Source organism: Meriones unguiculatus, chromosome 19 (genome assembly GCF_030254825.1).
Source record: "Meriones unguiculatus strain TT.TT164.6M chromosome 19, Bangor_MerUng_6.1, whole genome shotgun sequence".
Taxonomy (NCBI): Eukaryota; Metazoa; Chordata; class Mammalia; order Rodentia; family Muridae; genus Meriones; species Meriones unguiculatus.
The window spans coordinates 28,201,386-28,215,408 of record NC_083366.1 but is presented as its reverse complement, the minus strand read 5'-3'; positions in this window follow the sequence as shown (position 1 = coordinate 28,215,408).

The window sequence follows — 14,023 nt, the reverse complement described above, 5'->3', positions numbered from 1 at the left end:
AGCATCCACGAGAGTTGAAGAAACACAAAGGTTTGGGTACACACACAATACAGTATTATTCAGCATTAAGGTAGCAAGGAGGGGCTGGAGGAAATGGTTTAGCTGGTAAGAGCTAAGCCACTGATATACACGCATGAGGACCTGAGTTCAAATCCCAAGAACTCAGGTGTTAAAAGGTAGGCATGGTCACACATGGTCCTATAATCCCAATGCCTGTGGAGGGGCAGAGACAGAAGGATCACTAGGGCTTGCTGGCTGCTAGCCTAGCACCAAGTTCAGTGAGAAAGCCTGTCTCAGGGGGATAAACCAGAGAGAAATAGAGCAGGGCACCCTATATCCTCCTCTGGCCTCCATGCATGCAAAAACACGTACACACAAACACCACATATACATGCAAACATATGTACATACACTACATACACATGCAAATGAACAGATAAAAATGCAAGGATTAAAAAATAGGAAGAAAATGATGGCCTATACTGTAATGTGTATGGGACTTAAGACATTATGCTGAGAACGATAGTATTCAAAGGCCAATGCTGAGTGACTCCCCTACATAAAGCCCCCAGAAGAGTCGAAGACATAGAGACAGGAAGTCCAACGGTGTTGCTGGGGGCTAGAAGGAGTTTGTGCTTCACAGAGGTGGAGCTTCAGTTTGGGAGAATGAAGTGTTCTGCAGACAGATGACAATGATGGCTGCACAGCCAGGTGGATGCGCCTATTCATGCTAAATAAACTGTGAAAACAGTCAAGGTGGGGAGTGAGGGAGAGAGAAGGAGGGAGGGAGGAAGAAAGAGAGGAAGAATGAAGGAGTGAGAGGGAAATGAGGGAGAAGAGGGAGGGAGGGAGGGAGGGAGGGAGAGGCAGAGGGAAAGGAGGGGGAGAAAGGAGGAAAGAAGAATGGAGGGAGAGACAGAAAGACCCCTTGTGCCCTTCTCTCTATACAGCCCCCATTGTTTTCTGAATCCTGGAGGGGGTGAAGGACTCAGCCAGCAATGGGCACATCCTTCTCTATGTACACACTCCTTCTTCGTGACCCCTGGGGACAGCTTGGACTGCCTGGCAATCTTGACATGTGAACAACAGGATCCCATAGAGCCTGTGCTATCTGAGTGGCAGGCCCTTTCCCAGTGTTACAGTGGTAGATTCAAAAGGTCTGGGGTTCAAGGTCATCCTCAGCTACACATGGAACTCAAGGCCATCCTGGGCTATAACACAGTGTCTCACCACAAAGCAGATGAGGACCCCCCCCCCCACACGCACACTTTGCAGAAGATTGGGGATTCTTGAGCTGTAGGGTGGTCTTGGGTAAGGACTTCCCAGTTTGTCCAACTTGGAGACATTTGTTCCAGGAAGTGAAAGGGTAAAAGCGTAAGGGTTACTCTCTAGTGCAAACCTCACAAGGGGCCTGGGGCACAGTGAGCACAGCTCTCGCTGGCTCTGGACCTAGCCAGAACCCACAGAGACAGACTCGTCCGTGGAACAAGCTGCCTTGCATCCCTTTGTGAGGAGGCGTGTGGCTCACACATCAGGCACATCAGCCGCCACTGATGTCTGTGACCAGACCAAGCTCAAAAGTACCAAGGGCCTTTCAAGCCAACCCCATTAGTGCAGGAAAAACCACAGGACTAAGCTGGCCAGGGAGTGACGGAAAGAGATGCCGTTCCCTTCATCTCTCAGTCCCTGAGCGCTTTGTGGGGGGAAGGTGTGTGGCTGGTGTGGTCCAGCTGAAGCACAGGGTAGGATCCACCAATGGTACACAGGACAAGTGTGTAATATGCATGTAAGTCGATGGGAGAGGAGACAAGTCACTGTCTTCTCCAGCATGAGGAGCCAGCATCCCCTGGGGCTGAGTCACCTCTGCCCCAGGGAAACCTGTTTTGCATTCCCAAGAGAAGCCATTCCTTAATGTAGCATTCTTGCCTTGCCATTCTTTCCCATGACTAGCTCCTGTCTTTGTCTCCTTCTGGCTTCCTGCATCTCAGGAGCTTGTTTGCCAGGGTTTTCGTTTCGCTTTCTGTTGCAATGCCAGGGAGTGAAATCCACCAGCATCTCTACCCTAGATGCTTCTGTTCAGCCCTGCAAGTTAATCCTGAATCATGTCAAGCATGCAACCGTTTGCTTCCTGAGCCGGGGTACTCTCCTCCTCACAGCTTGTGTGTTTGAGGAGCTAGAGAACGACTTAATTATGACAAGGCACAAAGCAGCCTCATTAAAAAAAAAAAAGTATGTTAGTGCTGATCTCTTTTCTCCTTATTCTATATTATTTACTCAGCTGGTTGGCTTTAACGAGCACCTGGAGAGTAATTCAGACGAACGTTAGAGAATTCATGGCCCAGTAAATGGGAAAACAAATCTGTTGGCACTTGAGATAGATTGAGCTCAGGTGGCCTCACTCCAGGAGACACACCTGACGCCTCACATACGCAGAACTCCACGTGAGGTTTCATGGCAGAGCCATGTGTGTCCAACAGCTAGTGGCATCCCACGGAGCTGCAGGGCCGCTGCCCCTGGGCCTGGCATGTTGACGAGGGTGGCAGTTGATAGTGATTATCAACTTGGCAGCATCTAGAACCCACTCTGGATACATGGGTCTGTCGGGGAGCTTCTAGACCAGCCCCGCTGAGGTAGGAAGTCCCACACTGAATGTGGAGCGAGCTCACCATGCCCTGGGCTGAGGTCCCCGACCGAATAAAAAGGAGAAGGTGAGCCCAACATGGCTGTCCACCTCTCTGCTTGCTGACCACAGCCACAAGCCGCCTCAAGCTGCTTCCCCACAAGCCTTCCCCAGCATCCTGGACAAGATCCTCGAATTCTGAGTCACAACACATCCTCTCTTCCTAAGTCACTTGTCAGATTCTGAACTTGAACATGTAAGGATATAGCATGGACTCTCCTTGTTGGTTCTCCCAATAAATATAAGATCACAAACGCTCTCATTAGAAAGTCTTCATAACTTTATTGCAAAGTGATGGGCCGAGTGGAGGCACCAGATAGGGAAGGAGAGGAAGAACCGAGCCTGCGACTTCTGAACTAACCGCCACCCTGTGGTCTGCATCCAGCTCCATGTGTGGGCCTCAGGGTCACACAAGCTATTCATAAGCCCTCCATTCCTCTGGAGGCTGCTGAAGGTACGGGGCTGTTTAAGGAGGGGAGTCTCAGCTGACAGAGCCTGGGGAGATCACAGGAGGGAGGGGCAGGTGTCACTCAGAGAAGCTGAGGGACAAAAGGGTATGCGTTTGATGAGGCAGGGATATGAATGCAGCCTTGAACCTCAAGTGTGGGCTGCCTCAAACTGGAACCCCAACTGTAGGTAAAACCATGCAGCTGGTAAGTCTCCATTTATTTACTTACTTATTTATAGTTCTTTGAGACAGGGTCTTACTATGTAGCTCAGGCAGCCCCAAACTTGTCATGCCCCATTCCTCAGACTTTGGAGTACAAAGCCACAAGCCACCACGTCTGTGGAGTCTTCCTCCATTCATAGAGTGGTTTGTTTTTTGTTTTTCCCCAACTAGAACAGATTGCATGTCCCACCCTGAGATTCCTTCCACAGTCTTCCTCCCTGAGCCCCAAGGCTAAGCTGCTCTCAGCAAGAAAAGGGCTGCACCTAGGCCTCTAAGCCTGTGTCTAACAGCAACAGACACTGGACAGTCAGAGGGGCCCAGCTCAGAAGCCAACAGAACAAAGTTTTAACTGGTGGCTTTAGAAGGCAAGTCACTGCATGTGATCATGCATGTACACTTAGATGCAAGCACACACCAATGTATATATGCATTATATATATATGTATATATATGTATATGTATATATATATATATATATATATATATATATATATATATATATATATATCGTGCAGGTCCCCCTGAGGAAGTGAGCTCTGCAGCAAGTATCTCTGACATGAGCCTTGGAGCACGCAAATCAGTCATGAGCTCTCGCACCCCAGGGTCCACATGTGTGGCTCTTCTTACCTTGAGTGCCGTAGGTCTGTCTGCAGCTTGAGGCATGTTTACTGCTATTCTGAATCATGCAGCCAGCCCACTGAGGAGGGTGACTTCCAGTGAATGATGATTTAAGAAATCTCAGCATCCCCAGAGCAGGATCTTCTCTTATTTGACCACAGTGACATAGCACCTAGACTTAGAATCCATCCTGGGAGTCTTTGAGATGCAGTTCTTGCTGTGTTAAAAATATTGTTATCTTGAGGTATCACTATTCCTAATTGTCTGAGAAGGTGCCAGATTGATTTCCAAAGTGGTTGTACAAGTTTACATTCCCACCAGCAATGGAGGAGGGTCCCCCTTTCTCCACATCCTCTCCAGCATGTGTTGTCACTTGAGTTTTTCATCTTGGCCATTCTGATGGGTGTAAGGTGAAATCTCAGGGTCATTTTGATTTGCATTTCCCTGATGACTAATGAGGATGAGCATTTCTTTAAGTGTTTTTCTGCCATTCGATATTCCTCTGTCGAGAATTCTCTGTTTAGCTCTGTTCCCCATTTTTTAATTGGATTACTTGATTTGTTGCTGTTTAATTTCTTGAGTTATTTATGTATTCTGGATATTAGCCCTCTGTCAGATACAGGGTTGGTGAAGATCCTTTTCCAGTCTATAGGCTTTCATTTTGTTCTGATGACAGTATCCTTTGCTTTACAGAAGCTTTTCAGTTTCATGAGGTCCCATTTATTGATTGTTGATATTAGAGCCTGTGCTGTTGTTTTTCTGTTCAGGAAGTTGTCTCCTGTGCCAATGAATTCTAGGCTCTTCCCTACTTTTTATTCTAACAGATTTATTACCTCAAGATCCAGCTATATCACACCTAGGCATATATCCAAAATATACTCAAGTATACAACAAGGACATTTGCTCAACCATGTTCATAGCAGCTTTATTCATAATAGCCAGAACCTGGAAACAACCCAGATGTCCCTCAATCAAGGAATGGAGACAGAAATTGTGGTACATTTACACAATGGAATACTATTCAGCAATTAAAAACAAGGAAATCATGAAATTTGCAGGCAAATGGTGGGATCTAGAAGTGATCATCCTGAGTGAGGTGTCTCAGAAGCAGAAAGACACACATGGTACATAGTCACTTATAAGTGGGTATTAGACATATAATATAGGATAACCACACTAAAATCTGTACACCTAAAGAAGCTAAGCAAGAAGGAAGATCCTGGGAAATATGCTCAATCCTCACTCAGAAAAGCAAATGGGATAGACCTCAGATTATGAAAAAAACGGAACAGGACAGGAGCCTACCACAGGGATGCTGAGACAGCCAAACTTTGGGCAGAGTGCAGGAATTTCATGAAAGAGGGGGGAGATAGAGGAGGGACTGGAGCTCCACAAGGAGAGCAATAGAACCAAAATATCTGGACCCAAGGGTCTTTTCTGAGACTGATATTCTAACCAAGAACCATTCATGGATATAACCTAGAACCCCTGCACAGATGTAGCCCATGGCAGCTCAGTCTCCAAAAGGGCTCCCTAGTAAGAGGAACAGGGACTGTCTCTGACATGAACTGGCTCTTTGACCACTTTCTCCTGAGGTGGGGGGCAGCCTTACCAGTCCACAGAAGAAGATAATGCAGCCAGTCCTGATGAGACCTGATTGGCTAGGGTCAGATGGAAGGGGAGGAGGACCTCCCCTATCAGGGGATGAGGGAGGGGGCTACAGCTGAGATACAAAGTGAATAAATTGTAATAAATAAAAAAAATTTAAATATTGTTTTCTGTCAGAAACAGCCACAGAATCACAAAGCCACTGAGAAATGCTTGCCCTTTGAAATTTCAGGCAGTATTATTGACTAACTTGGCATATGAGATCAAAGGGTCCTGAACACATCCCTGTGGCTGGGCCTTCCCAGGTTCCAGTCTGGCAGGGCTGGGCCTGCCTCGCTGTGTCTGATAGATGTTGCTTTACCTAGGCTTTTGAGAAGTATTGAGCTAGCTCAGGAAGTCTGGAGGAACCTGGAACCTGAAATACTGTGGTGGTGATAAGAAGTGTCCGAGGTGCTGATGGGCTCGGCGGGTTTTACCACACAGAGCTTCTGGGACTCTGAAATGTGGCTCCACCAGGACCAATAGTGTCAGAACCCTTGTTAGTGGATCCAACACCCAGTAGTTGTAAAGCGTCCCCAGGTGATTGAGATACACTGAGCCACAAGCAGATCTGTATTCAGACAAACCTGTGGAGAGCTGCTGGCCCTGTGTGCCTTGAGGGTGCACACAGCTCTATGCCCAGCTCTGGATGTGCTGGCCTGTGTGTGCGCTCACAATAGGTACAGGGATCAGAACAGATTTGATGGGATCCCGCCTTGTCACCTTGGACAGTGGTGGCGATTGCCATTACAGCTGAGGTTTCATCTTTCCAAGGCACTTCTTCTCATCGCCAGCTCATCAGAGGCCTGGGAGTGAAGACTCCAGGTGGTTCCGGTCCGGGCAAAAAGCCAAGAGCCGCAGGTGCAGATTTTAAGTGCAGAGCGCTCATCCTGTTTAGAAGAGGGCGACGGCTTCATCTTCAGATGCGCAGCTGCGGTCCCTGGGCCCCAACACGCTGCCATGAAGCTGTCGCCACGTAGCTGCTGAGGTCAGGTCCCCTCCTCCCCAACTCAACGACCCACAGGCCTTACTTAGTTTCAAGCAACAGCCTGGGTTCCTTGTCAGTGACGGGCTGACAGACCTTGTCTGAGCACTACTCCAGGGAGGTCAGTGACCGCCGAGGGTGAGAGCGAAGGAGGCTTGAGAACTACGCGGATCTGAGCAGAGCTGGGGAGGAAAGACTATAGGGAAATCAGGGCTCGGCCACCCAACGGCATAGCGAGAATCATGGATTTCTGTAGCATATAGTTACAAACTGATGGTAAGGCCCTGTTGCTGAAGACTGTAGGTGTATTTCTCATCAAACACGAAGTCGAGCTGGTGCCTAGGTAGAGCCTTCATCCCTACCGACTGGAGTTCGTGGTACTGGAATTTGCTCTGCACACTCACAGAGAAGAAAGCTAAACGCCAGCCCAGCTACAGCCTACAGCCCCGCAGTCCACAGTGGTGACCTGCCTGTGAGATGCTGGTGGAGGTCAAACGCTGTGAGAGCATTAACCACCATCTGCAGTTGCGGCCCATTCCACGAGCTGGAACCCACGCCTGGCACCGTGGTGGCCGGGAGCCTGGGACTGGGTAAGCCACGGACCTGGAGGAGAACCACGTTACTATTGTTCCGCTAAAGAAACACAGCAATAGAATGACTCCTAGGGACATTCTGCTGTGCCCATAAATCAGGGTCTCGCTCGGCCATCATCAGAGAAGCTTCCTCCTGCAGGAGATGGAACCAAGACAGACTCAGAACTCATCACTATGCAGAGGGTGCCAGACCTTGGAACGCTCACTCCTAAATGGGATGTCTTCACCAACCCTCCCCCTCCGCCCCAGGGCTCAGAGAACCCCACAGAGACTGTGGCAGCCTGCACAGGGCCTGCACAGGTCCCAGCCAGATAGGGTTCCAGTGCTGAGGGGGGGGAAGCAGACAGGAGTTCCCACCCCTAAGAAGCCGTCTCCAATTGACAACCACTTGCAAAGTGGTTTTCTTAGGGTCTCACCAGGAATACATACCACAGTTAGGGACAGGCCCCATGCCCACGGCCAACACAAAATGAACTCAGTGGTATTTTTGTAATTTTTTTTCCCTGTGTTGCTTTGTTGGGATTTTTTTTTTTTTTAACCGTACTGGTCTTTTGCTTGTATATTATGGTTTCCAATTTTGTTTTTATTTTATAAGTTTTGTTTGTGTGTGTATGTGTGTGTTCTGCTTGTATGTGTGTTTCTGTTTGTCTGCTGGTTTGTTTTGTTTCTCAAGGCAGGGGTTTCTCTGTGTAGCCTTGGCCTGGCTGTCCTGGAACTCACTCTGTAGACCTGGCTGACCTTGAACTCAGAGATTCACCTGCCTCTGCCTTCTGAGTGCTGCGTTTACCAATGTGCACTGCCACCACTTGTTTGGTTTTGCCCGTTTGCTTTCTAAAAAGAGAAAGAAAGAAGATGTGTGGTTGGATGATTGGGGAGGAGCTGGGAGGAGATAACGAGGGAAAGCTGTGCTCAGAATATCTTGCATGAAAACAATTTATTTCCGATTAAAGAAACTAAAATGTGTCTTTATACACACACACATCCACGATCAGCCTGGTTTCTAGCAGCCTCTGAAAAACCGTCTCTAAGATTCCTCCACAAGCACCAAGAGGAGGAACAGGAAACATTCCAGGGAAGATGGGGATGGAACTGGCTCTAGAACAGGCTCAGATTTCTTTGCCTTTTAAACAAGAACACAAAAGAGATTGTCCCACCTTCTCCATGGCTGCAAACAAAGGGACTGTCCTTGAGCACTTTAAGGTGAGGATCGGGCGCCCCCTTGTGGTGATAAGGCCTACACTGTTCCATCAGTATCTGGACCATTAGAAATCAAGGCCTTTTAGGGCGGCCTCCGGCAACCATTTCCAGTGTTGGAAAAAATAAATACAAGCTGTCATGGCCTGGTCCAGTAGAAGGAGCATAACTTAGTGAGTAGCCCGCTTGCCTAGGGTGAAGCTTTCCCTGGGTTCGAATCCCAGCAGCACGTACAGTTTGCATTATGGCCAAAGCCTACAAATCCCAGCACTCAGGATCTGGAAGCAGAAGTCAGGGAGAGGCCCTGTCCACTGAGGCAGAGCTGACTCTGGAAATTCCCAAAGCTTGGGGTGGGGGGTGGGGGGAACAGTGTGGCAGCATGCGATCGACCGGTCTCGAAATAGCTGATGCACAGGCCGTTTGCTTTGCTGTGTGCCTGACAATATAGATGCCAAGCGGTGAGCGATGCGGCACAGTTCTGGCTGAGTGGCTGCTGTCCTGTGGGGGCTCCTCACTGAGAGAGGAGGGTTCCCCAAGCTGACGGACCCTTCGGGGGCTCTACTCACGCACTGTGGCTGCCACTGGAGATGAGCCCACCTGCTTGTGTGTCTAAGAGGGTTGAGACCCCAAAGTCTCCCCGATTCTGAAGTCGACTGCTCCATCTGTTGCTGCCCTTCCGACGCTTTTAACCCATCATCTTTTTGGCCTCAGTGCCAAGACCTGACACCATAGGCATCCGAGTGGGGTGTCTGGACTTTAAGAGACAGAATCTCACATTCCTTAACCATGACAATCCTCTGTATGTGAGAAAGTATTTCATCTTATTCTTGTTGAGAATACCATCCAATCTGTATCTCAAATGACAGACAAATCTTTGGGTATGTCTTTGAGGAAATTTCTGGGCTGGGTTAACAGTTGATTAATGTGGGCGGTAGTGCCATTCCATGGGCCGGAATCCCCAGTGCCTGAAAAGGAGAGCAGAGGCTGAAAACTTGAGGAAGGGTTCATTTCTACTCAAGGGGTTATGCCAGGGTGGGGAGCCACAGCAGCAGAAGCGGGGGGCAGGGTCACACTGCACCCACAATTAGGAATCAGAAATCAAACAAGAAGTGAGGCTTAAACCTCCAGGCCTGCCTCCCCCACCTCTCCCGTTTGACCCACTTCCTCCAGGGAGGTTCCACCTTCCAAAGGTTCAAACTGCCACCTGTTGGGAACTAAGTGTTTAAAGGAATGAGCTGAAAAGAGGATTTCATATTCAAACCTCAATACCATGGAGGCCTCACACGCTAGAAGGTGGTTATATGGCTGATAATCTGGAGATTCTGGTCAAAAGCAAGTAAACACAGATACATTACAGTAGTGCTACAAGCAAACAAACCGGAGTGTATGTGGGGGAGGGCAAGGGGCCAGCCCCTGTGAAGGGCCACCGCTCTGCAGAGTGGGGTATTTGAACACTGGCAGTTCAGAGGCTTTGCCCTGGAGTGATTTCGTGTTTGAGGATGTGGCAGTGTGGCTAGAGAAGGGCTAAGTGGTCGGAGTGAAGTCAGATGTGAGTGGGTGACAGCTCCCGTCCCCAAACCCCCTCGCCCCCATCTAGGATGGTCCGTTTCCCTGCTGCTGCAAGTGGCCGTGGAGCTGAAGCAGGGGGATGACCCAGCAGAGCTCAGACTGCAACAGGGATCCTTGGGCTTCTGAGAGGAGCAGGGGGCTGGAGACCAGATAAAGGCAATTGTAAGATACAGATGTGCAGAACATCGGTGAAGGAAGCGTGAATGGTCTCTGATCTAGTGACCAGCTTGCCAAAGGCCGAGGGGAAACAGGCTCGGGTGCCTCAGGTTTCTGAGTGAGTAGTTAAGGATACCAGTGGAAATACTGCTGGGGGCAGGGGGAGAGTATTGCTGGGGGCAGAGGGAATGAAGGAGGGCCCTACTTTGGATGTATTATGTCAGGTATAGGCTAAATCCAAATAGGCATGTCAAGTAAGCAGCTCAACACCAGTCCGATGGCTGGAGCGTTAACAAGACTGGGGACACTGGAAAACCTTTAAACATTTGTTCTGGGCATACTAGTTGTTGTCTTAGTTAGGGTTTCTATTGCTCCAATGAAGTGCCATGACCAAAAAGCAAGTTGGGAGCCGGACGTGGTGGTGCATGCCTTTAATCCCAGCACTCAGGGAGTCAGAGGCAGGAGGATCTCTGTGAGTTTCAAGCCAGTCTGGTCTATAAATTGAGTCCAGGACAGCCAAAGCCACACAGAGAAACCCTGTCTCAAAAACCAACCAAACAAATAAAAACAGCAAGTTGGAAAGGAAAGGGTTTATTTGGCTTCCACTTCCATATTGCTGTTCACCACTAAGGGAAGTTGGGACAGGAACTCAAAACAGGGCAGGAACCCGATACAGAGGTTGTAGACGGATGCTGCTTACTGGCTTTCTTCACAAGGCTTGCTCAGCCTGCTTTCTTATAGGACCCAAGACCACCAGCCCAGGAATGGCACCACCTCCAACCAACGGCCCTCCTCCAACCAATGACTAATCAAAAAGAAAAATAAAAGAGAAAAATTTTTGGTGCCTACAGAAAAAGCTGACCTCATGATGGGAGGGCAAGGACACAGAGAGGGTCCTTGAGGAGGTCACTGGCCTCTACCCACCCAGGTGCAGGCTGGGGCTTTCCAGGCTGGGCCATTCATCATCCTGGAATTATAAGCCATTCGATTAAGTATAATCACAGGGATGAGCCTGAGAAGACTACCCAGAAAGACAGTGCAGGGTCCTGTAAGGATTACACTTGGGAGATGGAGAGAGGCCAACAGCGGACCCTGGAGGAAGGCGTAGGCTAAGCTGAGGAAGTCTGCAGACACAAGGCACTGAGATGCTTCCATCCTTCCTCCTTGGGTATGATCCTCAATCCTCATGTTTACCTGCTCTATGGGAAAACTCGAAAGGGTAGGACTCACCCAGTCATCTCTCCTGGTAAGTCTGCTTGGCCTGGGTAAGATGCTACACCTGCCAGTGGATCATAATCCAGTCTCCATCAAGCAGGTACTGGGTGAGAACAGTTTCTTTAAGGCTTTGGGAGTGCCTCACCCAAGACAGACAAGACAGTCTCAGGGGCCCTGTTATCATGTAGACATGAAGACTGTAAAGGGAGCACCAGCTGCTGCACTAACTTGGCTCGGGGCTTTGTACGGTCAGACTTCTTGAGAAGTCTGTGGATCAAGTTCTGTTAGATACTATGCCCTGTCTTCAAGGTGGCTGTTCCCAGTCTCCACCATTTTCTTAAGCCTAAACTCCACCAGACGAACATCATTTCCAGTGTTCTGACAGGAGATGTCCTTCATAAAGCTCCAGACATCACTGACATGTAGTCACAGGCTCGCTCTAAAGGAACCAGAGCAGCCAGAGGGTCCGTGCTCAAACACTGAAAACATCGAGCAGACAGCTGCTCGAACTGTTGGCTGGGGAGTCAGTTAAGGAACTGGTTGGGGGAGGGGCCTTCTAAATGTTTACCATGACTTCTGAAAGCCTTAGAAAATAGGCACTGTTAAAATCTTATTAAAAAAAATAATGTAGCAGGTTTAGAAGGATTAAATTTGTGAATTAGAGACTATCCAGGAGAGCCTACCCTGACAAAGGCAATTTGATGGGCACAGAGCATCGCTGCGTTCTTTTCTCACAATGATTCCCAGTCATGGACTTAGAATAAGTAAATTATTACACCCAGGAACACAAGAAGAAACAGATAATGGGCTGGTTGGATGGCTCATGAGGTAAGAGAACTTGCCACCAAGCCTGCCTGGTTCAATCCCTGGGACTCAATTGGTGAAGAGGAAATTGTCCTCTAACTTCTGTGCTCACTTCCCAAATAACGAAATGCAAAATAGTAATTAAAAAAAAAAACAACAAGAAACAAAGCAAATGAGTCAAAAAAATAAAACAACCACTGCAATTATGTGCTTTGTATACCAGGTAAAAGGCCAAGTGGAATGGACACAACTCAACTACAGTCACTTCAAATATAATACAGACAGGCTGAAAATAAAAAAGGAAACAGTGCATCACACAAATACAGAAAAAGAAAAAGCAGAAATTGGTTTATTAGCATCAAATAAAGAACGATCAGAGCAAAGAAAATGACTTGGGTCCAAGAGGGAGATTTTTTAACAACAGGGGTAGATCCAGCGAACCTTAACACGTACGCATCCAACAACAGAGCCTCGAAAATATGTAAAGCAAAAAACAAAAACAAAACCTATGCTGGAAAGAGAAAGAGCAAAACACAGGAATAGGGAGATCTAGTACTACAGCTGTCACTCTACCTACAGCAAGAGTCAGAAGTGGACAGCAAGGACAGAGTCAAAACAACACCCTTATCCAAGAGGACAGTGGCATGGGTACAACCTTCACCCAGGTAACCACACCCAGGCTTAACAGCCCTGCAGCTCGAAAGAGGACTCAAAGTGTAGTCCCCTGTCCGCAGTGGAATCAGTTTAGCAATCTGAAACGGGAAGACAAAAGGAAAACCCCCAGCTACTTGGAAGCTGAGTAACACACTTGTAAATAATCCAAGTACAAAGGACACTGCCCAGGAAACCATGTACATATAAAACCAGGGAAGTTATAGCTTAGAATAACCAAAAACAAAACAAAAACAAACAAACAAAAAAACCCATAGCCTTCAATTAGCAGGCTAACAGCTTACCTGGCTCAGAAAGTGCTTGTATCCAGTCAAGTGTCTGTCTACAGTGCTACTTTTATCAGCTGCCCCCCCCCCCAACGACTTGGGAAAGAGGATCTTAACATTAAGGTCTGCAGAAACAAAGGAGTGAGCAAATTAATTTCAAACTTCTGAGTTTGTCAGTCCTTGTGTATTTCTTCCAGCCATAAGGCAATCATCTTGGGCCTACCTAACTCATCACCAGATCCACCTAGCCAAGCCTAACAGGCAATCCACAGGGCTGTGAATGTTCTGTTTTTAAGATTTATCCATTTGCTATGTATACCATGTTGTCTGCTTGTACACCTGCATGGCACCTTCTGATGCCAGAAGAGGGCACCAGATCTCATTAGCCAGATAGCCACCATGTGGTTGCTGGGAAAGGAACTCAGGACCACTGGAGGAGCAACCAGTGCTCTTAACTTATGAGCCATTTCTCCAGCCCATGGGCTGTGATTATCAGGGCAAGCCACTGAGCTTTGATGAGGTTAAAGTGGCACAGCAAACCAAGTCACATACCATCTCTAAATTTCTGAGGCCAGTGTTGTACATGAAGAACATAAAACCTACAAATACTCAGGTTAAATATTTATTGAGCACCCTACTATGCTGCACACAGCAGAGAGAAGAGGAAGTAGGGCAGCAGGTCTCCTGATTGCAAACATGCCTTCAGAGGGCACACCTACGTGAGCCTAGGATGAGCTGTACAAAGAGAAACTCTTGGGAATGGAAGAGGGACAAATTTAAAGGGAATGGGGTTATCCTAACCATAGTAGAGAACCTAGACAGACCCAGGTTATCTGTAGGTGGTTGGTGTGAGCTAACAAAGAGGGCATCACCAATCTGGAGAAAAACCACCACTGACACACACTGGAAGCTGAGTGTGGTGGGACACTAACCCAGCACTCTAAAGGCAGATAT